This window comes from Rhinopithecus bieti, unplaced genomic scaffold, assembly GCF_001698545.2.
Source record: "Rhinopithecus bieti isolate Rb0 unplaced genomic scaffold, ASM169854v2 scaffold_13184, whole genome shotgun sequence".
NCBI lineage: Eukaryota > Metazoa > Chordata > Mammalia > Primates > Cercopithecidae > Rhinopithecus > Rhinopithecus bieti.
Window position 1 is genome coordinate 1437859 of NW_016807417.1, and position 27168 is coordinate 1465026.

At 35.1% G+C, this 27168-nt stretch overlaps 1 protein-coding gene across 12 annotated transcripts in view; it reads right to left on the reverse strand.

Annotated features, from left to right (window-relative positions):
- ADGRL2 (adhesion G protein-coupled receptor L2) overlaps positions 1-27162 on the reverse strand; it is a 199448-nt gene extending 172286 nt beyond the window's left edge. For all 12 annotated transcript variants that reach the window (XR_001887282.1, XM_017881673.1, XM_017881669.1 and 9 more), the window contains exon 1: positions 26955-27162. The gene's annotated coding sequence lies outside the window, so the exon portion shown is untranslated. The remainder of the gene's footprint in view (positions 1-26954) is intronic.
- Between the last annotated feature and the right edge of the window lie 6 nt (positions 27163-27168).

The following is a 27168-nucleotide window of genomic DNA, read 5'->3' on the forward strand; positions in this document are numbered from 1 at the left end:
AAATTAAAATTTATGTTTTAGTGCTTCTTAACTACTCAAACATGGAGGAGAGGTATGTGTTTTTTAGAAAAGAGCTTTTCAACTTTAAAATATAATTTTAAAACCCATTAAAATTTCAGAAAACATTAAAGTAGTAATAAAGCAGGGATGTTTAATAAAAAAGAAACATAGGTTATAAAAGCAGAGAAAATGACTAGAAGCTTGAATTACTTGCCAAGACTCCTTCATCTGGTAACAGACTAACGTATTTTGCAATAGTTAAATGGTTTTAAAATGTTTCAATTCAGAAAACTTTCAGGAAAATTATCACTTATTGTTGCTACTCCACATATAAAGAAAAGCAAAAATCTGCTTTAAAAAAAATTATCAATGATGATAAAAACTAGTGAATCTTCAAATCTCTTGAGCTTAAAATTATAAATTATATTCCATTACATTTGTAAAGATTAGAACCAGCATTTTATGTAGACTGATACTATAGATATCAGATCAGAAGTTTGGTAACTCTTTCTATGGAGGACCAGACAGTAAATATTTTAGGCTTTAAGAGTGATATGGTCTGTGCCATAACTACGTATGTCTGCCACTGCAGTGTGAAAGGTGCCACAGAAAATGCATACCCAAATGACATTGGCTATGTGCCAATACAACTTTACTTACAAAACAGATGGCTAGCCATTGTTCGCCAACTCCTGTTTATAGATGAACAATCCTAAGACCAAGATAACTGGATGCAGTTCAGTCACATAATGAACTAATAACTATTCATGTCTGCCACAATAATCCAATCAGCCGGGCGCGGTGGCTCAAGCCTGTAATCCCAGCACTTTGGGAGGCCGAGACGGGCGGATCACGAGGTCCGGAGATCGAGACCATCCTGGCTAACACGGTGAAACCCCGTCTCTACTAAAACTACAAAAAACTAGCCGGGCGACGTGGCGGCGCCTGTAGTCCCAGCTACCCGGGAGGCTGAGACAGGAGAATGGCTGAACCTGGGAGGCGGAGCTTGCAGTGAGCTGAGATCCGGCCACAGCACTCCAGCCTGGGTGACAGAGCGAGACTCCATCTCAAAAAAAAATAAAAATAAATAAATAAATAAATAAAATAAAATAATCCAATCAACTTCAGTTTATTATTTTAAGAAACTAATTTAAATGTTAATATACAGGTAAATTAACCATACTAGAATAAGAAAAATAAAACAAAGTAGCATTATTTACTGATCAAAACAAATTAGAGTTTCAGGCCAGGTGCATTGGCTCACACCTGCAATCCTAGCACTTTGGGAGTCCGAGGCCGGTGGATTGGCTGAGGTCAGCCTGGACAACATGGTGAAACGCCATCTCTGCCAAAAATGCAAAATTTAGCCAGACGTGGTGGCACCACCTGTAATCCCAGCTACCCTGGAGGCTGAGGCACGAGAAATGCTTGAACTGGGGAGGCTGAGGGTGTAGTGCGCCAAGATTGCACCACTGCAATCCAGCCCAAGTGATGAAAAGACGATCTCAAAAAAAAAAAAAAAAAAAAAAAAAAAAAAAAATTAGTGTTTTCAGTGTGTGTAACAGAGCCACATGTACATCTTAGAGTTTTGGGGGGAAAATTCTAGAAAAGAAAACAAAGGACATTACCACAGTAACTTATCTTACTACTTTGTTTGGCATGAGAGTATATAAAACCAAACAAAATAGTAAGTAACGGGAGAATGAAAAGTGATGAGGTCTGGACAAGACCCCTGAGGTATTGTTCCATTAGCATGATGGTTTCGAAGAGCTGCTGGTAATAGTGGCTTCAAACTCTTGAAATTTCTGTCACCATAGCTACTTACCCATGTGAAATACTGGATATATCCCAGATCCACATTACAATCAACAAGAAAATGTTAAATTCTAATTTGCTAGGTTTCTTGTATAAAGCTAAAAGTTCTACAAGGTCAAAATCACCAATCTTATTCCCAAATAATTATGAAGTCACAATAAATGCAAACATTTCTTTGAAACATATATTTAGAGAGCTTTCCAATTCTCTATATGCAGATTCCCCTCAATGAAAATTCCTCGATTGTTATTATTAAAGATTTTATTTTCGTAAGTCTACTGTTCCTTAAAATTTAAGTCAAACTGTAACATATCATTCGTAAAAGTAACATTTTTAACCTACAATTAACAAGTATCACATTGAAATAAATCAAGGCTAAATTTTTCTATCAACATTATATATATAAGACAAAAGAGTGGAGAAGGTTACAAATTTTTAATAACATTATATTATGGTAGTAATAATCTAGGTGTTTGACTGGAAGTGAAGTAGATTACTGTAAATGAAATTTTAAAATGTCCTTTCCATTTTACAGATAACACAAAATGACTTTTTTTCATGTCTCTGGCGATAAGGATGAATTTGCCACACATTTAAATGGTGCCTTTACCCTTCCCACCCTGGCTCATGAATTAATAATTCAGTGACATTAATACAAGAAGATAAATGATAAAAAGGTTAAGGTGCAGGGGCCAACCATACACACATACTTCTTTTAGCATAGTTAATACTTCTCTGCCAAATTATAGCTAAAACTTTTTAACAGTTTTCAGTAACGTTTTTACAATCTAAGTTGCAGCTTATGCACACACAATTTCACACAATTCAGGCTTAATAAATCTCCTGCTGGTACCAAACAATCATTCTAGGGGATTAAAGTGCAACATCTGTTAACATTAATAATGTTTTATACAGTCATACGTATTAAAGAAGCCTCTACTCCATTATTAGTCTCCTGACAAACCTTCTAGACCAATATACTAATTTAGCATGAATTATACATATATTCTTCAATTGCTAACTTACAATAACAAAGAAATGCATTCGTGTGAAGTGGTAAAAGAAAATCTCATCTACTATGAAATAACAGATCTTCTTTAAACCAAGCTTACTAAATATATATGTGCATGTGTGCATGGATACACTCACAGACAAATGAAATTAGCCTCGTCTTCAATAGTTTTGAAACCAAAAATCCTCTGGAGTATTATTCATCTTAAGTTTGGGTAAAATACAGCTCTGTCAATACAAAAGGTACTTCATTTTAAAGTGGTACACATTCACTGTCCTATTGATTCTTACCCTGAAATACCTTAATCCTCTTCCCATTGCTTTCAATCCCTATCCTAACATCTTTCTTTCTGAACATCTGCAAAAATCTCAAAGCTGATTTCTCACCTTCCATCCATCTTGCCAGCCTCTAGTAATATTCCTAATTTCACTCTAAACCATAAATGTGTATAAAACTGGAACAAACTCTAAAAATAATTTCATATGGAAGAACACACTTGGGGTTGTGACTCGACAAAGGGTGATCTCAGAAATGTTTCTAAAATGTCTCCAAAAGTACATGTATTATTATTTCACTCTAACTTAGCATAACAAATCTAGTAATATAGCATGTCCGGTTTTTTTTCTTGTTTTTTTTTTTTTTTTTTTTTTTGAGACAAGGTCTGGCCAGGCACAGTGGCTCACACCTGTAATCCCAGCACTTTGGGAGGCTGAGGCGGGCGGATCACAAGGTAAAGCGATCGAGACCATCTTGGTCAACATGGTGAAACCCCGTCTCTACTAAAATACAAAAAATGAGTCAGGCATGGTGGTGTATGCTTGGGAGGCTGAGGCAGGGGAATCGCTTGAACCCGGGAGGCGGAGGTTGCAGTGAGATGAGATTGCGCCACTGCACTCCAGCCTGGCAACAGAGCAAGACTCCACCTCAAAAAAAAAAGATAGGGTCTTGCTCTGCTGCTCAGCTAAGACTGCAGTGGCACAATCACAGCTCAATGCAGTCTCCAACTCTTAGACTCAAGCAATCCTCCCACATCAGCCTCCTGAGAGTAGGGACCACAGACATATCCACTACACACACACACACACACACACACACACACACACACACACACACACACACAAATACTTATTTATTTTTGATTTTTAGTACTTCATAGAAACAGGACTCTATGTTGTCCAGGCTTGTCTTGAACTCCTGACCTCAAGTTATCCTGCCGTCTTGGCCTCCCAGACTGCTGGTGTTACAGGCTTGAGCCACTGCGCCCAGCCCTATTGTATCTATTTTAATAACAGGAAAGTTGCAACTGGGGCTGGAATGAAAGGGGAATGGTAATTGACAACCTAAAAGACAGAGAGAGAAAGAGAATTAAAAAGCAAAACTGGAAACAGAGCCCAAACAGATCAAACTTCAAAAATACTTACTTCAGCCTTCTGTTTCTGTCAAACTTACTTGCTCAGTATTTCTGAATATACCTCTGAAACTGACTTTTACTCAAGATTTTTTATTCACATAGAAAACATCTTTCCCCTCCACCTTTCAGAATAAACTTGATAGTTTAAAAACCACCTGTGCCATAAAGCCAACCTGACTGCCTCAAACTGAAAAAAAAAAACCTCTCCCTCTCTAGATTCTTACTACCATTATCTGTTGTCATTTGTACAGCAGTTGCTATTGAGTAATCTTGAGTCCTCTTCAATTAAGCTTTTAAACTAGTTTTAAAATGTCTTTTGTAGCCAGGCACAGTGGCTCATGCCTGTAAATCCCAGCAATTTGGGGAACCAAGGCGGGAGGATGGCTTGAGACCAGGAGTTCGAGTCCAGAGTGGGCAATAAAGAGACCTCCATCTCTACAAAAAATAAAAAAATTAGCTGGGCATGGTGGCATGTGCCTATAGTTCTAGCTTCTTGGGAGGCTGAGATGGAAGGATCGCTTGAGCCCAGGAGTTCCAGGCTACAGTGAGCTATGATCAGGCCACTGTACTCCAGCCTGGGCAACAAAAAGAAAGATCTTGTCTATAAATAAATGAATAAATAAAATGTCTTTTGTTGAAATTTTCTGTTTATCTTTCTTCAAGATAAATCTTTTCAAACCAAGCCTAAAAATTTATTGGGTACATACTTTGTTCAAGGCACTGAGGCTTAACCTGCAAGCAATACAATGATTCAGAAGATACAGAAATGACACAAGTGCACAATGTCACAAATTTACGTAATGTAATTAAGAGAGTAAGTGCGCCTTATGGATCATGACTTTTGCTGATCACTTTGTGATTTTCATGACTAGTAGAATATCCTGGTGATTAAAAAGATACATCAAATATATTAATAAACTTTCTGGAAAATATTTCATTTTTTGAAAGATTTATTTCAGCGAATATACCTACACTTGAGAAAGACCATCCTTTCTTTCCTTCCTGGTTTTCTTGTTTAAGTATTATGTAATTCGCTTTTATGTTCTTGGGTCATAGAAGCTTACTCTCACTTCTCTGTCTTTCTTGGTATAGTTATGCTGTTACTTCTGCCTGGAATCTCCTCTGCCACTTGTCCCTTGGCTAACTACTGTTCCTTTTCAATTTGGGTCCATCACTAGAATGTCTAACTGACTGCTTCCCTAAACCTCTACCACACATCAGGAGTACAGTGTCATTTTTGTCCACAGTACGGAGTGCTCATCCCTATCACAAAGTAACATTTTCAAAAGATAGTGAGCTAACTGAAAACAGTTATGATGAAAGATGGCTTTCATGTCTATGACTTCAGTGCTACCTTACCAGTGAGTATAACCAATGCACAATGCTTGGCAAAGAGCTAGCACCTAATAAATGTTTTTGACAATAAGAAACATAGGAGGGAGAGAGGGAAGGAGGTGGGGGAAAGGAGGGAGAGAGGAAGCCAGGGAGGAAAAGAAAGAGGGAAGCAAGGAGGGAGCGAAGGAGGGAGGGAGGGAAGGAAGGAGGGAGGGGCAAATGGGAAGGAGGGAGGGAGGGAGGGAGGCATGAATAAATAAACTGACTTATGGAAAGTAACATGAATAGTGGAAAGAATAAAGCAAAGTGGATGGAATTCAGAAACTCGTGTGAAACAGAGTTTTTTAAAACTGGAAACTTCCATCTTTGCTTATTGGTGTAAAAAAGTTTAAATTTTTTAAAAAACTGGGAGCTAACTCAGAGACCTCCTAAATAGAGATCTTCAAGATTTTTTTCTATGCAAGACTATGTTTTAATTAAACACTTAATTAAATATTAAAGAGTGTCAATCTATAAGGCAGAAAACAAAAATGACTACTTCTTCCAGAAGTTTATCATTGTTTGACATACCGAATCTTATCATTTTCATCATTAAACCCTTCAAGAAAGTTTTAAAACCAGAGTCTCCTCATTATAAAATGAAGAAATAGAAAGGTCCATAATTACTGCAGAAACAAAATCTGCAACTCAAGCCCAAATCCAATAGAATAATTCCTCCATGAAGTCGTCTTTAAAATGCTTAGTAATTTAATAGTATCTACAAAAACAATTTATAATAATTTCAAACTTATCTCAAAATGTGAAATTATATGAAACGATATTAAATATACTTGCTAATTTTGCTATTAAATAAAAACTGGGTTACCAAGTGTGGTGGCGCAGGCCTGTAGCCCTAGATACTCAAGAGGCAGAGGCGGGAGGATAGCTAGAGCCTAGAAGTTTGAGGCTGCAGTGAGCTATGACTGTACCACCGCACTACAGCCTAGATGACCGAGCAAGATCCCATATTAAAAGAAGTAAAATAAATAAAATTTTAAAATAAAATAAAACCCAGGGATTATATAAATGTACAAACCAGACATTTTCAAAGTACACTAAAAATATTAGAATTTTAATATTAAAATATAAACATCAAATTATCAATTACAAAATTACAGATTTTCTTGCACAACTTTTTGACAAGGTAGCCCTCCACATCTATATATTTCCCTGGCAATATTTTGAACTTAAGAAAACATTGTTTCCATTAGCAATATCCTTTTAACAGGGATTTTTTTCTAACAGCAGGAAACATGTGTAGAAAACACTTTTATCACCTTTCAAAACAAAGAATGTAAAAATTAAAATCCACAGTTTTTTTTTCTCCTCCAAAATTATAAGACAGACAACAGCACACCAATTCAACAGCCAATTGTGGGCTATCTCACCTCTACATGAAAAATCAATAAGTTCCACACTGGGAATTCAACTTCAGCCATACTTTGCAAAAAAAAAAAAAATAGAATTTTAATATTAAAATATAAACATCAAATTATCAATTACAAAAATTACAGATTTTTCTTGCACAACTTTTTGACAAGGTAGCCCTCCACATCTATATATTTCCCTGGCAATATTTTGAACTTAAGAAAACATTGTTTCCATTAGCAATATCCTTTTAACAGGGATTTGTTTCTAACAGCAGGAAACATGTGTAGAAAACACTTTTATAACCTTTCAAAACAAAGAATGTAAAATTAAAATCCACAGTTTTTTTTTCTCCTCCAAAATTATAAGACAGACAACAGCACACCAATTCAACAGCCAATTGTGGGCTATCTCACCTCTACATGAAAATCAATAAGTTCCACACTGGGAATTCAACTTCAGCCATACTTTGCAAAAAAAAAAAAAGAAAATCTGATACTGCCTATAATATACACAGCATTGCAGGCTACTGAAAAAAAAACATGGCTACTTTGAAATTCTAACTTTCCACCATTCCTCAAATCAGCATTTGTAACTTAATGGACTTTACAAATCAAACAACATAGACAATAAATCTCAGCAACTCATATACTGAATATTAACTGTGAAATTTAACATGCTTTAATGGATTGTATATGTTTCTGCCCTAATTTCATAAGATGCGCTTCTCATGTAATACTCCTCAAACTAAATACAATAAATTGTTCTGGCATTTCACTAAATTAAAATCTTGAAACCCTACAGCTTGAATGTATGAATTTAGATTTTATTTCTACTTTAAATTAAACCATAGTTATTATTCAGTTTCATATAATGCAATTTATACTAGTCTTCTACTGTGAATGCAAGAACACAATGACAGTTTAATCAGATCTTGAAGTCACCAGAAGACATTTTGGAAGGCAGACAACCAGCTCCCTCACCAAAAAAAAAAAAAAAAACTATCATTTCACCATTAAAAGATAAACATAATCCACCTGTGATACATAATTACCCACTAAAGAAAGGAACTGTGCAGGAACAGCTCACTGCATATCAGAAAATGTCTCTAATGCTAAAAATTTGAGCCAGCTTTACTAAAAATGTATACAAAATATTAAATGCTGTTGCTTCGCTTAGGTTGCTAAGTAACTAGATGGTTACACAGCCTGGTAATAGTTTGACAATGGATTTGCTAAGATTGTCAAAACTTTCTTTACGTATTTTATCTTATAAACATTAAAAATATCTTTTTAAGGATGTCATACTTTTAGTTTCCTTAACTAGTTAAATAAAATTCACAACTACAGTATCGACAACCATATTTAATTCACTTCCCTTTATTTCATGCTGATTACCTTATGCATAGCTATGTCTTCGGCATGACTGATCCTTTCATAAAAAACAAGCAAGCCATCACACACTAAGACAGTTCTGACAAGGATCCTCTACTGACTTCCTCTTAAAGCTGTTAATACATGGGCGGATCCTAACGCTTGGGATGATTTGGGGGCAGGGATTATAAGCCACAGAGAACTACAAAAAAGATTCTTATTACTATGTTTTCTGTGTGGTTATTTCACGAGGCAGATTATAAAAGTAAAACAAGGAAAAACTACTGATCTTTTTTACATAATTGCCCAGTGAAAGTGTAAGCAAAGAGTTTTATTTATTTATTTATTTTCAGACAGGACAGCATCAACACTTTCTGTTTCCAATATCACAACATCAATGTTGATAAAAACCAGTCAGCTCAGCCACTGATTTATCATCTAAGGAAGGTAGCAACAATAATAGAAAATTCTGTAATTTAAAAAATAGAAAATTTTGAGCACCAGTGAAAAAAGGAAGTCTTCCCCCAAAAAAATGAGAGAAAAAAAATCTGAAGAGGGAAAATGGATACCAAAAGACATGGGCCACTTAAATATGAACTAATATTCAGATTTAGTTTACACCAATAATGATAACAATAAGCATTTACTGAGAGCTTTCCATGCATGAAGCTTTATTAAGCACTGTAACTGCATCACAAAAATTTTCTCTATTATATGGAAGCAAGAATACTTTCAGATTAGGACAGACAACTCAGTATTGTAACACTTTAATTGTAACTTTTATCATTCTTATATCCATGCAAGGAATCTATAACTGGTTAGGTTCCAGCACAATTTATTGTGATCTCCATTATCATCGATAACCATTTATTCAAAAAATACACCGAGAGTCTACTCTTGAGTTAAAATCACTGACAGACTGGTGCTGATAGATGCTTTGGGTTGTTGTTCAGGCTTGTCACCCATAATTAACATGATACAAAGAATCAGCTATAAAATCTAAGAACTATTGCTGGGTATGAAGAGCTGAAAAGCTATTGAGGAAATGATTGTTACTCTTTTAAAGAACAAGGCGAAGCAGGGAAATTTCCCCATGTACCAATAAAATAAATATATAATATTAGAAGTTCATGGTAACAAAAGAGAAAGCTGCAGTAAAGATAAATTGCAAAGAATTTTTTTAATCTTCGAGGACATAGATATCCCTAAGCTTTCTGAAAAGGGGCAGGCTGGTATCTAAGGAAACCAAAGAATATCAAATTACTTGTTTAAAGAGCTGTTAAGAATGTTACTAAAATGGCCCTGAACAATGAAGAGTATCTCAACAGGTCTAATAATCACAAAACTATTCTTTAGCAAAATAAAGATTTCTAAACAGATTACAACAGCTGACTTTTACACAGTCTTGATTACCTAGCAGAAATCTCATCCAAAATACAAATAAAAACCTACATCGCTTAGCCTGAACATCACATTAACAAAAATTTTCACTTTATGTGAGTATTTAAAAAAATTAGTATCACTTAAACATTTGCAGGTATACACTCGAAAACATTTAAAAGGAACAAAAAATATGTTTTTTACAAATACCACATTTAAAAATATACATACCAACTTAAAGCAGCAACTTTCTCAGCAGCTGGTACTCTTTGGACTTTTAACGCATGCATCTCAAAGTATCATCAGAAATGGGCTCATTCCTTCTCCCTTCCTCTAAAGCAGGCTAATGGAATACACAAAAGATTTGGCTAGAACCTTGGTTCTGGGCTTTGGTTCTGGGCTTTGATTCTTCGCTCCTCCTCTACCTCACATTCAATCAAATGCCAAATTCTAACCCACCATTACAAAACTTATCATATCTATCTACTGCCATTGCCTCTCACCAAGGACTGTCGTCCACCCCTTCTAATTAGGTTCCTATTTCTTTCATTAGTTCTCCACTCCAGTTCATTGGATACACGACCTTGAATGCTACCAAATAAGTATAACATGTTCTCAATTGGAAATATCAACAACATTTTATGGCCTACAAGAGAATCTTAAAAGAGCAGGCTGTTTATCATCATGTCCCAAACTAACATACCTGTTTCATCTCCTACTTTCTGTGCACTTCACATTTCCCCAAGGCACTATATTTTTATCTTTCCTGTACCTTTACCTCGGAACTTTTCTCCTCCTCAAAAAAGACTATATCCTACAATCCTCCTCTGCCTTCAGTTCTAAATAAACGGGGTCTCTCTTTCCATACCACTCATTTTGAATTTACTCTACCTACCCTATATTTTTACAACCTTTTCTCTGCACTTCATTTTGGCACGATATCACAGTATGACTTTTATAAGAATTATTTCTGCAAATATTTCACAACCTAGTGAACCTAGTGAGCACAGTCCTTACATAACAGTACAGTTTTCCTAGCATGGCCTTAATAAACGGCTGTCGATCTAAACAAAATTAATAGAATTAAGCCCAGAAGTAATGGTAAGATAGACGTAATATGCTTATAAGTAGGATCATTCTTGGAAAGGATAAAATACAATCAACATCTCAAAATACAGCCTTTAAGACCAATGCAAGCAAATGCATTATTTTTGGTCTGGTAATTTTGGCAAACTCAGTACCAGTAAGTTCTGTCAAATTTTTAAAACCACACGTGCTGCCACAATAACCTCTGTGGCATTGTAGGAAACCAAAAATAACATCTTGAATGTAAAATCCAAGTCATTATAAATGCTGTGAATTATTAAAGTAAATACAAGCCCTTACCTGTAAGAAAAGGAAATAGCTGCTCTGAACTACAAAAGTATAACATACTTCAAGAGATTATACCCACATATGAAATACCTGATTTTTCAAAAGATAATTTGATTGTGATTTTTATTTTAATAGGACTCTCAAGAGGATTTTTTTTTTTTTTTTTTTTTTTCTTAGAGGTCTGTTGCCCAGGCTGGAGTGTAGTAGCAAGATTATAGCTCAATGCAGCCTGGTACTCCTCGGCTCAAGCAATCCTCCCACTTCAGCCTCCTGAGTGGCTGGGACCATAGGTGCGCACTACCCCGCTGGCTTGTTGTTTTTTTTAATTTCTGGTAGAAACGGGTCTTGCTATATTGTCCAGGCTGATCTCGAACTGCTGGCCTCAAGTTATCCTACCACTTCATCCTCTAAAGTGCAGGGATTATAAGCGTGAGACACCGTACCTGGCCAAAAGAAATCATTCACATAGCAAGAATTCCCTAGTGTTGTGCATCTCAATAAAGTAATAAACTGGGAGTGAGAGGTAGACAATGGTAAAAATTGAATCATTCTGGCTCGGTAGTATCTTGTGGCCTTGGGAAAACTATAAATGCACAACACAGAATAGTAACAAGGCTGTCACAAATCAAGATTTTACTCATTCAAATTTAACTTTATGATTTTTATTATACCCTACAAATAAAATGTTGGTTTAAGGAATATTAGACAAATATAGTCTTTGAATTCCAAAGACTGAAACATCTGCCTTTCAGCTAAACAATCAAATACATCATTAGATATTTGTACTCTTTTTAAAGACCAAGACAGATTTCTGATTTTTATACTTAGAATTAAGAACAATTTTCAATTTTTTTAAAAAATTGTATTATTTACATATATTAACCAAAAGCTCCACTGGTCTAGACGATAATCATGATCTTTTGTGCTAATGAAGACTCAATAAAACTCAAATCTTATTGAGAGGAATAAAATAGAATAAAATAGAAAGGAAGTTCACTACTAAAGATAAGACTTAGCTTCTGATTTCCACCGAATTTTTATGTTTTTCAATCTACTCATAAATCTTACCCCAAAAAAATGGGATGGAAGGCCTACCTCTAAAGCTGTTTCTATGCCATCATTTCAAAAAATTTTAACCAGGAATCTGACACTTAAATTTTACCAATTTTTGATTGTATGCTACAATGATGAAAAATACTTAGACATACAGAATAGAAAAACAGACACTGGAGACTACAAAAGGTAGGAGAGTGGGAGAAGTGTGAGGGCTGAAAATTACTTAGTGGGTATAACGTTCATTATTTGGATAACGGGTACACTACTATAAAGTACATGCATGTAAAACGTCTGCGCTTGTACCCCCCAAAAAACTAATAATTCAACATTCATAAGATACTATTAACGAAATAAAGAAAATGTTGAAGCTTTAATAAGTGCTTGGCAATACTGAATACTGAAGCTTATTAAGTACTCAATAAAGTACATGCAATAAAGTTTTATTTTGTAGGTTGAATAAAAGTAGGCAAGCATAAAAAGATCATTCATAGGTTATAATAAATGATAATCAGACAAAACATTAAAAGAATCTGGAAAGTGTTGAATAATGCCAAACATGAAGGTACTGTAAATATCTTTTTAACTATGGAAGGTTTAAATATACATTAAGTCAGATGAAAGCACTCCAAAGAACATCACCATATAATAATTCCACATTAAATAAAAAACCCATACATTGATACTAATTACTAAATTTATATCCTGGTTCACTTTAGGAGATCAAATGGCAGTTTACATGGCAAGTAGTGAAAATGTTCTTTAAAAAAGAAAAGGCCCTCAACCATCAATTCAGAAATGAATAATATCAAACTATTAAAACATCTGAAGAAAACATTCTATAAAAGGAAATATTAAAAGTATTAAAGCAACATACAAAATACTGAAAGGTATTCTTAAGAACAGTACAAAAATGTCTAGTAATATCATCAATTCTATAAACATCTGATAACATCAATTTTAAACATACGTAAGAGTTTATGGTGATTTATTCTTTATAAACAGGCAAAATCTACTTGAATAAAATAACAAATGAAAGCTATATTTTCATTTATTTTCCATTAAACGTTAACATTGTGGTGAATTAACTGCAACCTTGATATGCTCCTCTTGATTTTCACAGAATTAACAAGCAATAAGGAGAATGAGGCCATTAGTGTATGTAATCTACAAGATTCTCAATATTCTAAAAATACTTAAGTGATGCTTGCACTACAAGCTATTCAATTTAGTATTGTTCTAAGAGCTCATTCTTACTACCTCATTTTATTTTTAGAAATACTCTTAAACTTATTAAAACCAATCCACTTTGTTTTGAGAAATGCAACTCCAGAAAATGTGAATTCTAAGATACTCAGCTTCATTATCGGATGTTTCAATCATGTAATATTAACTAAATAATCATTGTTTTAAATCTATTCTAATTTTAAGAAACCAATGACAAGTTTCCAGGCTGAAATGTCAGAGGACTTAGGTAATGTCAGAGGACTTATTAGTAACACAGTACAAGAAAATTAGTAAAACATAAAACACATGAGGTATGAGGGAGTGACTAGAGTATTAAAATAGGTAAAGGTTAGGTTTGACTATCAAGTTCATTATAATTCTATGTCACCCTATTTGTACAAATTGTCACCATAATTCTATAAAATATTTTAAGCACTAATAATCCTAATAAGGATTCTGATGAGACTCAACCCTGAATTCTTACAGAGAACACAATGATAGAAAAGTGCTTTTGGAATGTGTTCTTGAATACCCTACTGTGTTACAGTTGTTATCTGAATCCCATACAGCAAGGAGATCAAACAAAGATTTTCTCGACGTGAAATTCAAATACTTTCAAAAGTACAGGTATTTTTGCATTAGCCAAAGCTATTGTGGGCCGCTAACTACTACTAAGAGATAACACAGCACAATGCTCTGTCAAACAGTAAAATGTTGGACTAAGTCCTTTCCTTGAGCATAGCTGACTTTTTAGTTAAGGCCTCTGACATGAGTATTAACAACTACCTTTCTGCTTTGACTAAAGTTTGGTCAAAGTAACAGTATCTTTTAAATCAACAATCTGATTTAAACAGCACTAAAAATTAATAAATTTTTTAAACCGTGACATAAAACTCAGTGATTAAGTAATTTTAACAAATGGGTTTTCCCCTTCTTAAACATGCATCTCAAAAAAAATAGTTTTAGCAATCATATTCCTATTAAAATGTATAACACACAAATATTAGAGACAATGTTAACCCTTGAGTAAAAAGCATGGTATTTTGTTCTGAATTTTAGGTATTTCTTTAGATGTTGTGTTTATTTTATATAAAGGTAATGCTATTGTGTTTAAATTTTTGAAGAAAATGTACGAAATTTTATAATTTAATTTATTCTCATGTTTAAAATAACAATTTTACATTCTAAGATTTAAACATTTTCTCTTTAATGAGCGGCAGCTCTTTGAATTAATTTAATTAACATTATGTGAACACCACACAATCCTAATACAGTGTCGATAATAAAAGTATCTATTTTTATATCTTTGTTTAGATTTCGATTTTGAGAAAATCTATGTAAATAGGCAAAAGGAAATGGCTTTGAAAACACACAACAAGCAAAAAGACCACTAATGTTTTTTTGTTCCTAAAATAAAAACATATTAATTTCTACAGATCCTGGGAATAATAAAGGCAACTTAAAATGAATTTTTTGCCGGGAATACAGTTATTTAAAACATGCAGGTTTGTATAATTTGCATTCTAGACTTCATATGACACATACAAAATTTCAATCTTTTTAGAGGGTTTCACTATACTTCTGTGGGAACTGGTCCATTTAAAATGTTTAAACACTGTTCAAATATTTGACTTCCTATTCTTATAAGATTGTATATTTAAAATATTATTTCAATTCTATCCTGTTAATACATAATACTCTCACTTGGAGGACTACTCTTCGTAATACATACTATTCATAATAGTTTATTTTAAAAACCAGTCTGCTCACAAAGATGCAAGAACAATTAATACATACACATCTATGCTTAAATAATATATATACAAAGGAGCAGAGAATGTTTTATCATAAATTCATATTCGTTTTATTATTAATTCAAGAATATTTGATAAAATTTTCTTTGACAATTTACCAAGGTCATGGTTACTTTAAACTGAAAATCAGTTACCAATTAATTTCATTGTCATAAACATCTCTAATACCAATAATACTTTTATGAGAACAATTAATCTGATTAACTTTTCAGTACAATTTCTTTTCAATGGATTCAGATTTCACTATTTTAAAAATCACTCAGTAGTCTACCTTCAAATTTAAGACAAAACAGGTAGAACTTACCCTAGCTGCGCCTTTCCAATAACCTCACAGAAGTTATGCACTCTGTGACAGTTACTGTGCCTCATATAACCATTTTCCTGGAATGAATTCTCCAGTAACCCTTACCTCACTGTGAAGGAGATTGTGGTATTAGGGGGGAAAAAGGTAATGAACTATAACATCAGATCCCACTTTGCAGTGCCTATTATATTAAAAACAAACTATGATAAGAAATATCTTTTTATCATATTATTTAAGACAATGACATAAATTTGGCAGAAAAGGGTATCTATCATAATTCTATGGAAAAGAAGCATTTGTACACTTTTGTAAAACATACCATCTTAATCCTACTGAAATACAATTGCTGTTGCTAATATTCTTACCCCATTACAAAAATGCTCTGCGTAAATGTGACACACATTTGTTAAGATAATACGGGGCCACGCTGAGAGAATAATACTTATAAAAAAGCCCATATCAGTACCATAAATCTCTTTATTAAACAAGTTTCCTTACGTAGAGGATTATTCTGTCACAGAAACAATCCGATGTTTCACATTAGGAAAGGTTAGCTACTAAAATAATAAATCCAAAACAAGGAATTTCATTACGAAACAAAGCTTTTAAAATGCAAAATAAATATTTTGTCACATTATTACTTGATAAAATAAGAGAAATGAACTATTACATCTCTTTCCAAAGATACATAATGGATAACCTTTCTATTTTTTACCAACCGACGAGCAAATTCTAAAATAATGTTACTATACCAAAATGGAAAAATGAAAAGACTAGAATTGATTTAATAAAATTTAATATAATATCCTATCCTTAAATTTTCTGGCACAAATAAGTGTATGCAGGCAATATGAAAAATTCTACTCACTAAAAAAGATGTAAATGCCCCTAAAAGCTTATTGCCCTGCTTACCTAAAGACCCGAATGAAAAACTGTCAAGTACTTCTAAGTATCTGGCTTAAAATTCCTTAGAAATTCAGCTGGCACAGAGTCATAAACAGAATTCAGGCAGGTTTCAATCAAGTACCATCTATTCTGCCTGCATTCATTTTTTTCCCAAGTTGGTCAGCAGTTTTCTAAATCATGTAATAGTAGGTCCTTATTAGTTGTTTCCATGTTTTAGTGTCATTGAACTAATGTCCATTATTGCAAGTAAAAGTCATTAAGCCAAGGCGATCGTTTTTGTGTTTAGAAAAGCACATATGCAACTGATCTAATCTGGTCTGTTAATTAAATGTAGAGGAATACAATACACTGTGATATGTTTAGTGCTCATTTAATAGTATGTTACATATCTGGAAAATTACCTAAAAAGCTGGGATCTCTCCTGTAACAACTACTATACATTTAAACGAGAGAGTTCTGCAGTCATTCTCCCTAAGCTTTAGACAATCATAAATAAAAAACTGTAATCTCAAAATGGATCTGATATCTTTATTTTAATCAAAATATAAAAGGCACATTTGTAATCTGTGAATAAAGGAAATGATAAACACAAGGCATTTAGTACATTAAACTGCACTATAATTTGGCTAATCTCAAAATGCCTTACTTTCCTTAGAACAATTTTCAAACAAAAATAAAAAATATTTTAATAAAATATAACTTTCAAAAGCAAGCTGTCAATTTATACTGCTTTGATTATTTTATTGCATATAAAAGCTCCCTCTGCAGGTAATAACAAGGGTTAGCAAAAATATTTGAAACATGAAGGCAGTTGCCTTAGTAAAAATGCAGAGGTCACAATTTTATAGAAATACTACTCTACTATCCAGCATTTTTCTCTCTTCCTTACCAATTACCTGATTAAAATAATTGCTCTTGAAAATCTGTGGTTCCACATGATTATTATTGCCCTCCATCCTGGTTAAGATGGCAACTTCAGCAGACAGGATACATAAACTTTTCACAAAGTCACCCAAGAGCTACTCATACAGTGTATTTCAAGGAAAAAGAAAACATTACCTCACTTACACAGCATCAGCCTGAAATGACAGAGCACTCCAAAAAAAAAAAAAGCTGCCCAGCCCATTTATCTGATTCATTTTCTGAACACAAACAAAGGTAGCATCTTAGGATCAATTTAAAATGAAAGATAAAGGATCAATTTTAAATGAATGCAGTGATACTTTCTTCTTATTCTGAATAATTCTAAAATTTACACTTGCAGAGTATTTACGAAAATCTATTTTCATTTCAATAAAAAAAAGGAAAACGGATCTGGGTTGCAAAATGCTCTTTACCCTTCTGTAATATGTTTTCAGAATTTGTTTTAGACTTCTGTTTACACAACGTGCTCTTCTGCCATATTCCTTTCCACAAGTATACAGAGATATGATGTGATGTATCTCTGCCAAAGGAGCAAAAATCAGAAAGTTAAGAACAGTTTCTAAGTCTCAGGGACAATGTGTTATATAAAATGTGTTACTGCAGAATGCTGATGCCCCTCTCCCTCAAAATGTCTCCATTCCAACATACATACACCACCTTGATAACATGTAAATACTGACTAGAAATCTGAGGCAAAGCCAGTTTGACTTACTTAAAAATGAACTGACAGGCTTATCAAAAGTGAACTTTTTAAAACTAAGGTTCTTATTGAACAAATGAAAATTATAAGATATGCTAAAACATACAGAAATATCACATTGAGGTATCAGTTACATCTTTTCCCAATGAAACAAATGAGGTAAGAGGAACAGCAACAGCAAATCAGCAGTGTTTTTTGTGGGGTTTTCTGCTTAAGAAAAAGTAATCAAATTTTGTTTCATGTATATTTTTAAGATATTCAGGTTGTAGATCTAGTTTAAAACCTGTAACAATATGAAAAGTCATTTCCGTGCAAGCTATGGGTATCATAGCACTTGCAGCAGAAAAAGCAAAGTGGGAGAACACTCCTATTATTCATCTATTGAACTATCAAGAGGAAGCACCTAATATTCAAACATTATCTTCTTGGTAACAGACACAACTCTGAAAAGCACAAAAAAGTTAAAGGTCCTTAGTAAAAGTGAACATGTCCAGGACATTATAATTTTAGTGTAATTTTTATTTGTTGATGCATATGAGGCAAAGTGAAGTGTTTTAGAATTATGCTCATCTCTTTAATAATGGCAAGATATATTATTTTCAGTACATGAATCTTCAGTATATCTTCTGTCATTTAACACATCAAGCCTTCATCAAACTAAAAACATATGCACAATTACTAGGACAAAAACACATAAGCATACAATATTATCAAAATTAATGTTTCCGAAAATGTCTTAGATTTTAACCATAGGAAAGTCATGAATTGTAAGAACTAAAATACACCATAAGTATCCTGACATTAAGAACACAAAGATGAGTGGAGAAAATGGTACGTAACAAATGTGTTCTGTAATTTCTAATCAATAACCACAGTAGCAAACACTATAAAATGGTAGGCTTTTAATGCAGAGGAATAAAATTTCCATATGGATGGTACCAGTTTAATAAACAAATAATAATTCCACATAGAAATACTTTGCTTCAAAGTAAAGACACAGGGAAATTCATTTTCAACATGATTTTTTATGTAAATTGAAGTTGAAAACTGATTAAGTAAATGTGGTCTGCATAAAACAGAAATACTGTATCAACTAAAAATTTTACCTAAAATATTGTAATGGTTTGCCCATTATATGGAGAACTACTGTCATAGTACTTAGAACGTTAAGAATAAATGAATAGAATTAGAACTTACTTCATGGAGAAAACAGAATTCTCTATTGTTCGCTCTATAAATAGACACCATTTACTATCATCTTCAAGAGAAAGCATTAGTCAAAACAAGGTCACCTAACCCACCCCAGCAGTCAAGTGCCATTTTTGACAGTAATTGAGGTTAGATTATTCTGTCATCTAAATCCAGAGCAATAACTAGTTTGAGGTGTGGACTGATGTTAAAATACCTACAAAAGGAGGCAAAGTATGGATAGTAGAAGCATTTCTCAGTCCACATGCAGGAGATATACCTGACAGCAAAACAGATATTTATGTCATACCATTTTCAAAATCAGTTTTAAAAGAGAAACCTTAATCATACGTATTTTACATTTTAAACTTCCTAATTTTTAGCCAATAACTAACAAGTATTGATATATACAAAAGAACAGAATATAAATTGTGTGTTTATGTATGTACATATGTGTGGCCAAGAAACGGGTTAATGAGTATTACCTAATAATTGAAAATAGCAAAATTAAGCCCATTTTTATTAGGAATCTCGTGGTGCATTCTTCTTCGCTAGTATGAGGGCTGAAGATTTTTGTTATTCATCCAGAAAAAAAGACAGGGTTGTATCTAGTTTTGTTCTAACAAATTAACATGTGTTTGAATTGATGCTAAGTCTAAAGTTAACCTTCTTTTCAACTTCTCCCATCTCTCATAGCCAAGAACTAATACTTCATTTTTATCTCCATTTCTTTTTTTCTATCAGATTTTTTTAAAAAATGGAAATGTTACTTAACACGTTTTAAAACAGCATTAAGACTTGGTCACATATTTCAGGAAGTTAACATCTGCTTAACCTACCCAATTTTTAACCATATATTTCTGGTTTTATTAAAGTATTAAATCTACCCCAAAAAAAGTCCTCCAAAGACTTTTCAGTCTTAAATAGGCTTCTTTTAAGATAACTAATTTCAACCCTGAAATTCAAAGATTAAGGTGTAATCCCTGTGTTTGAATTGTAATGATTATAATGTACTCCTCACAGATTGGAAAAAAATCAATGACAAAACCAACAGGGGCCCCGTTTTGCTCAGCATACGTTTTCTTGTCAGGTCGTGATTAATGCTGTGCTCTGTAGAGGGAGACATTACATCCGGGCTAAAACAGACCTAAATTTTACCCTCAGGCAGAAATCTGATTTAAACATCTCTATTTAAAGTGACATTTGTCCTCCCCTTTCAACTATTTTCCCTAGAAATTCCAGGAAGTTGACTTCATGACCTAAAAACAGCCGGGTGGCTTTGAGTAGCGGTTGTGCTTGTTCCTGCACTTCGGTAAATCAGGGTGTCAGAATTAATCAAGGTGGTAATAAAACAGGTGCCCAGCTATCTGCTACGATGAATCCCATGCTACTTTATTGCTACAAGAATTTGGTATTTAGAATTCAATGTAATTCTAGAGTCAGTAATAAGAATTGCCAAAATGCATTTTCATTGGTGATAACCTATTTATATCTTATAATGGAGTAGGTTTCTTTTGATTCTTAAAATTACACTTGATATTTCACTAATCTAAAATATCAACTGATTATAAATCCAAAGAATATGGAAAAGCAACTACTTAAAAACAAACCTCCAAAATAAATGAGAATATGCCAGTGGAAATAGTTTCCTGTATGTCATGCAATAGCTTTCATAAAAACAAAACAAAAATGAAAAGCAGAAAGAAAAAACTCTTCATCTAACAAGTCACCAAGAAAACAAACGTATGCACATTAAAACAGGTGCCAATATCCTTACACTGTGAACATGGTAACTTTTCATATTATCAAGCAATGTGGACACTACTGGCAAGTTCCTATAAACCAAGGAAATCTAATTTCTGCTGTTTTTCAACCTAAGTTGATTTTTTTACTTTCATTCATTCTAGTAATTGAACAAATTTATGTAAGTGTGATGAGATTTTACTTACTACCAGACAATGCATAAAATCATCTATGAAGACAAACTATATTACTTCATAAAACTGCATTTTCGTTGTAGTGAAACAAATTGTATTTAAACTTGCTTTCTGCTTCTGAAGCAATCAATAGTACATTGCTATAAGCTGCACTTTACTTGCAGGTATTAAGCGCTTGGTTCCCTTAATCTACATTTTTTTCTTTTAGATAATGTTTATTTGTCAAATATAAGAGGTTTTTTATAAAAAAAAAAATAAAATAAGCTTTTAAAAAATGTTGGATAAGAATATTTCAAAAAGTATCTATAAATTATTGCCTACTTAATGCAGCAGATATATAATCTCAGGAAAAAAATTTTTAATATTTTTTATTAGGATCTCCCTTTTCTCATGACACCGTGACTCACAAAAGAAAAAAAAAATGCTTACATTGAAACAATCAAAACATTTAAGAAATTTTCCATACTTAACATGCTTAACAAAATCTATATACTAAACTCAAAATACCAGATTAAAGTCCTGAGTAAAATTTAGAGTTGACAGACCCTTGTTACTCCTTTAGAAGTTCTCACATTAGGTCAAGGATTATAATTCCCTAATTCCAGTAATCAACTATTCATCTCTGTGTTAAAGAAACTATTTCCTTAAGCTTTTTCTTAAAGCATTAAAAAATATGATCACTACCTGGCCAATCTTTGAGAGCATCTTAAGTAGCAAAAAGATTTTAGAGAATAGTCTCAATTTATTTTTGTGATAGCATCAAGCCTAATTACAATAATCTGAGTGATTAAATACTTTTCAACCTTTCACCTTTCAATCAAGGATTATTTGAAGAGATGAATATTTGGGTGGGGCTATAGAATAATTAGTCTTATGTAAGACAAAAGAAAACTAGCCTATGATTTTAATCTACCTTGGAAATAGAAATGTTTTAATCTTCGTTAAAAAACAGCAACAAAAGTTATCCATTTAGGTTACATTAACTAATATTTAACCCATAGGAACTGATATGACCAACACATTCACAGAACTTCAACTCCTTTTCAGGTCTAGTAGCTAAACTTGCTATTTTTAATGCTTTATTGAAATCTATCAATTTGCATCATTTTTAGCTAGGCGTTTTTGCAAATAATCTTGAGGAACCATTTTTTGTAATGATGCATTTTATTTGCAAAATATATTACTTTGAAAATAATTGCACTTATTTTTTACATAAATCTTTTCTGCAGAAAAGCAGACAGGCATCAAATGTGCATCTCTCCCTTCAAGACTCAAAATCAGATACGGTCAAACAGTAAGAGGCAAAAGTGCTAGTCTTTGAAGAAAGTTTTGTAAAAATAGCATCTTATGTGAAACTAAATTCCTCCATTTCCAAAGCTATCTTCCATTCCTAATCTAAGTAACCCTCATCTATGTTCTTAAATGTCAGCATTGGGCAAGTGGTATGGATTCTCGTTAAAATGAAAACAGATTTCTCTTAGGTAGGTACAAGTATGTTTAACCTACATCTTAGAATACATTGTAATGCTCTCTTCATTCCACCTACACCTGTCAATAAACTGAGTGTTATTTGAATTATTTATTCACAAAAGTGAGGTCAAATAAATATTTTGATAGAAAATAAAGCAATAACATTTTATTACTATGGTTTGTAGATTTCTAGTTACCTCTTGACCTTCATGACATCTCAATCTCAATTCACATATTCTTATATTAAGATACTAAAACGCTATTTTAAATTTAATGAAACACAGAAAGCTTCAATAATGATCAAATAAAGATTAACCCTAAGTAAACCTTAGTTTTAAAGCTCTCTTCCAGCTCATTTCAAAAAAGGAAACACCCAGAAGCCTGGTGTTAATGTTTCTGCTGATTGTGAAAATTGCAGCAATAAAAACCTCAACTGCTTGTCTTAAATTGAGACTTGTATTACTGCATGTGAGATCTGCATATTTACATTGGTTTTTATAACATTTGGAAGTTTTGTTGCCTGCTTTGATGTTAGTCCATTAATAAAGCAGAGAGGCAAAAGCCTGGAAAAAATTATACTTATTGGAAATTCTCAAGTCAAAACTTGAAGTAATTGGTTTGTTCTACCCCACATGATTCAATATTCTGATTTCCCCAACTACCTGCTCCCAGAGCTATCTCCATTTCTATATTCGTTTTCTGTTGCCAACACATAGTAACCCAGTGACTGAAAATGGCAGCTGAAGTGCTTCTTCAACACATTAATTTTTCCCTAAGTAGTCCAATTTTGTCATCTAAATGTTGAAAAATCTTTTCACTACATTTTGCACCTTTAGAGATTTACTGAATTCAAGATCACCCTCATATAAAATGAAGAGCAATGTTTTCAAGACAATTTTTAGATTATCACTAATAGCTCTAAAGGATAATGTTTTCTTTATAACACTCTGCATTCAAAGCAGACTAGTTAACAGCAACTTAAGTGCAATAATAGCAATTACATCAATGTGGCTTTTTTTTTTTTTTTTTTTTTTTTTTTTTTTTTTTTNTCATTTTCACTGTTAAAAGCAAGGAGTTTGAACATTAGTAAATGAAAGGTTATCATTCATATTCAAAAGCAACCAACCAAGGTAAAACTATAAAAAGTATGAGCTTATATCTCCCAAAAAACCTCCCTTGAAATTCATTTCCATCTTAGAACTAAGTTTTGTAAATTCTTAAGTCAAATAAATAAAACTACTTCTTCCCAAGAAATTGAAGATAAAAGTTCCCCCCTTGGCCCATCTGCACTTGATAACTAACTAAAATGATCCAAGCACTTGTTCTTGTTTTTTTCATTCATGGATACTGAGTTGTTAAAAGAAATTCAGAGAACATATCTCTCTGTAAACATAAAAATACAAAAACAAATAAACTACAGTTTTTAAAATAAACCAACTGAATACTAGAGTTTACTGTTTGACAAGATACAAACATTTTGAAACAAAACAATATTTAAACAGAATTATCTCTATTTAAGTAGAATTCACAAAAAATTGAATCTTCACTTTAAAAAAAACTTTTCCAAGCTTCTATTTGCAACAGAAGTTGTGTCAAGCTCATTTGAGGTTTTAATTTTCAACATCTTCCACTGACTTTTTCCCTATTAATTTAGCACATAAAAAAGCGGTTTCCTACGTGTACAAATGAGTCTTTTAATCACAAAATTTCTATTGTTTTAGAGAGTAATTAAAAACTAATTAAATCCCCTTTTAATTTTACTAATAAAACAGTGTAGTTTCTAAAAAAGCATTAAGTTAGAAGGAAAGGCTTTCTCACTCTCTTACACTGAAGGGACCCCAAAAGACAGGCAACAGTGACTATCATAAAACAAAAGGTCACTCTTTTTCTAGGAACAAACCATTTTTCAATAGAAAATAATTGTCTTGCCATTTGCAAGGGCTCCACAGCAATAGACAATGTTTTTGGCTCACATAATTACAAAACAGTAAAAGTTCAGAAACACAGCCTGAATCCACCTCCCTATTTTCACCCTTTACAATTCTCATTGCCCTTTGGGCCTCCACTTGGAAGCAGAAGGAAGACGGGCTGAAGTTTTCTCAATTGAGCTAAAGCTAAGAAACCTTTGATATGCTAATAGTCCCCTTCAAACGGTAAGAATTCACACTTGCATTAATTCAAACAATTTGTGCAGAATGATGTGAAATGGCACCTCTTTTAGAGGCAAACAACAAAAGGAGAGAATCAGAATGTCTGAAGAAACTAAACAACAGAACATTTGTTCTGTAGTATTCTTTCTATTACGCATAAATTTACGGAAGGGTGGAGGGAGAGACAACAAAAAGTCCCATATAACACACCTGGACAGAAGTAAATTTTCTTTTAAAGGGTTTCTCAAGCATTACAAAGATACAAAATTTAAAGTTACAAAGTACCCTTACTTAGGTCAAAGCAGTCCCATCACAAGTTGGAATGTTGCCACAGATGAGTACCAAAACTATTCTATTTTTCTGCTATGGATGCACATTGCTATCTTCTAAGGTTTGCCCAAGATTAAACCTAACTTAGCAAGAGACATCCCAACAGGTAATTATTTACCAAAGGATGTGACTTTCTTAGTTGTGCAACTTCGTTGAGCAAAGAGCAAACTCGGTGGGACCCGTTCCAAACATAGTGACAGGGAAATGAATGAATCAACCACGTCCGTTAAATCTGTGCCTCTGGAAAGGGGAAGAGAAGTGCACGTACTGAGAGAATGCAGAATAAAATCACAGAATTGAGGGCGGGGTGGGGAAGAGAGCGCCTTAGAACCTGGCCTTTGTAACGGGAACCATATGGTTGGTAGCTGCGGCTCAGACGCTCCCAGGCTGCCTGGGAGAAGCTGCTAAGCAGCCTGACACCTTTCAAGAAACAGGAGGAAAACATTTCCTCGGTCTGAATCTGAGACAACAGTTTGTATCAGGAAGAACGGAATGGGGGGCGGGGAGAGGGAAAAAAGATGAGGGGGAGGAGTCCCTAAAAAGAGAAAGGCTATGGTAGATACCGCAGGACTTGTCCCTCCAACTATACTTTGAGAGCAGAGTGAACAGAGGATTTCGGGGGGGGGGGGGAAGCCTCCACTCCGCAACACTTTAGCATTAAGTGAAGCTTCCAGCGATTTCTCCTCACCCCAACCCCACAGTTTGGCGAAAGGAACAAACTTTACGGGTCCCAAGCGCAGAAGTCTCGCAGGCGCACCTCCACACTGCTGGGGCGCTTCCATGGTTTGGCTCGCCCTCCCCGCTCTGCCTGAGGGTCGCCCCAGGCAATCAAGGAGCCCACGCTCGGACAGCGAGGGGGTCTCCCCTTCCCTCGCGCTCCTCCCACGCCTTTCTCTAGCTGCCACTCCCCAATGGCACCCCCATCCTACAAACCAGGCTCCCGAGGCTCCCTGCCCCACAGCCACTCCAGCAGCATACACCCCGTAACTTCTCCCGCAGGCCCAACGCGGCCCGCTGCTGCCCTCTCACTGCGGGTCCGGGAGGCTCTCTGCCCTCCCCGTGGCCCGCCGGGCCCCCGGCCCCTGCACCCTCCCGCCCCACGAGGCCGCCCTGGCAGCAGCAGCCCAGCCGCTCCCAATCGTAGAAAGCCCCGGCGGCGGCCCGACCACATCTGGCTGCGCTTTGCTGTCATCCTCGCCTCTCCACACCACCTAACTACCGAAGAGAAGAAACAGCAACCCGTAAAAACTTAAAAACTCGTCCAAGCCCTGCCCCACCGTCCACTTCCCCCGAACTCGCTCCAGCCGCTCAGCGTCCCGGCTGCACTTACAGCCCGGGACAGGAGGGCAGGCGAGCGGGGCACTGGCTTGGCCCCAGGCCGCAGCACCCGGAGCAAATAGGCCCGTCAAGGGCGCGCTTCACAGTCCTCCTCCCCAGCCCACCAGTGAAAGGACGGGCGGCGGAACCTTCTGATGCCAGGCTTTTATGAAATTTAAAAATGCATGGCTACCGGAGCCGCATCCTAACCCCCCTTGCCAGCGCCCCCAACAACTAGACTGATGCCTGAAGAGCGTTACAGTAGCTCCACGAGAAAAGGAGAAGCCGGCTAGACCGGACTGAGAGTTCGACGGATCGATTTCCGAGAGGAGGTTGGGGGGCAGGGAGCGAGCGGCCCGAGCAAGCGCGGGTCTCCCCCTGGCCCGGACGAACATAAACAAACAGCCGAGACCCACTAACCCGCGGCTCCCTCTGCCTCCGGCATCCACCCCCGGACCGGAGGCGCAAAGCAAACAGGTCTCCGAAGCCAGGCACAGAGGCACATTGTTCGCTCCTGCGGCTCTTACCTCCGTCTGCGAGCGCGCCCCAGGGGAGGGTCGTCAGGCCCGGGGGCCGCGCGGAAACAGGCGCGGAGGGCAGCGGCGACCCCGGCCGGAGAGGGCCGAGGCCGGCCGCTAGCGGGTCGTCCGCCGCGGAGTCCGCACGGGAGGCAACGCCGCGGCTCCCCGGCTGGACACTGCGCCGCGGCTCGGCGCGTCCTCCTGCTCGGCCGCCGCCGCC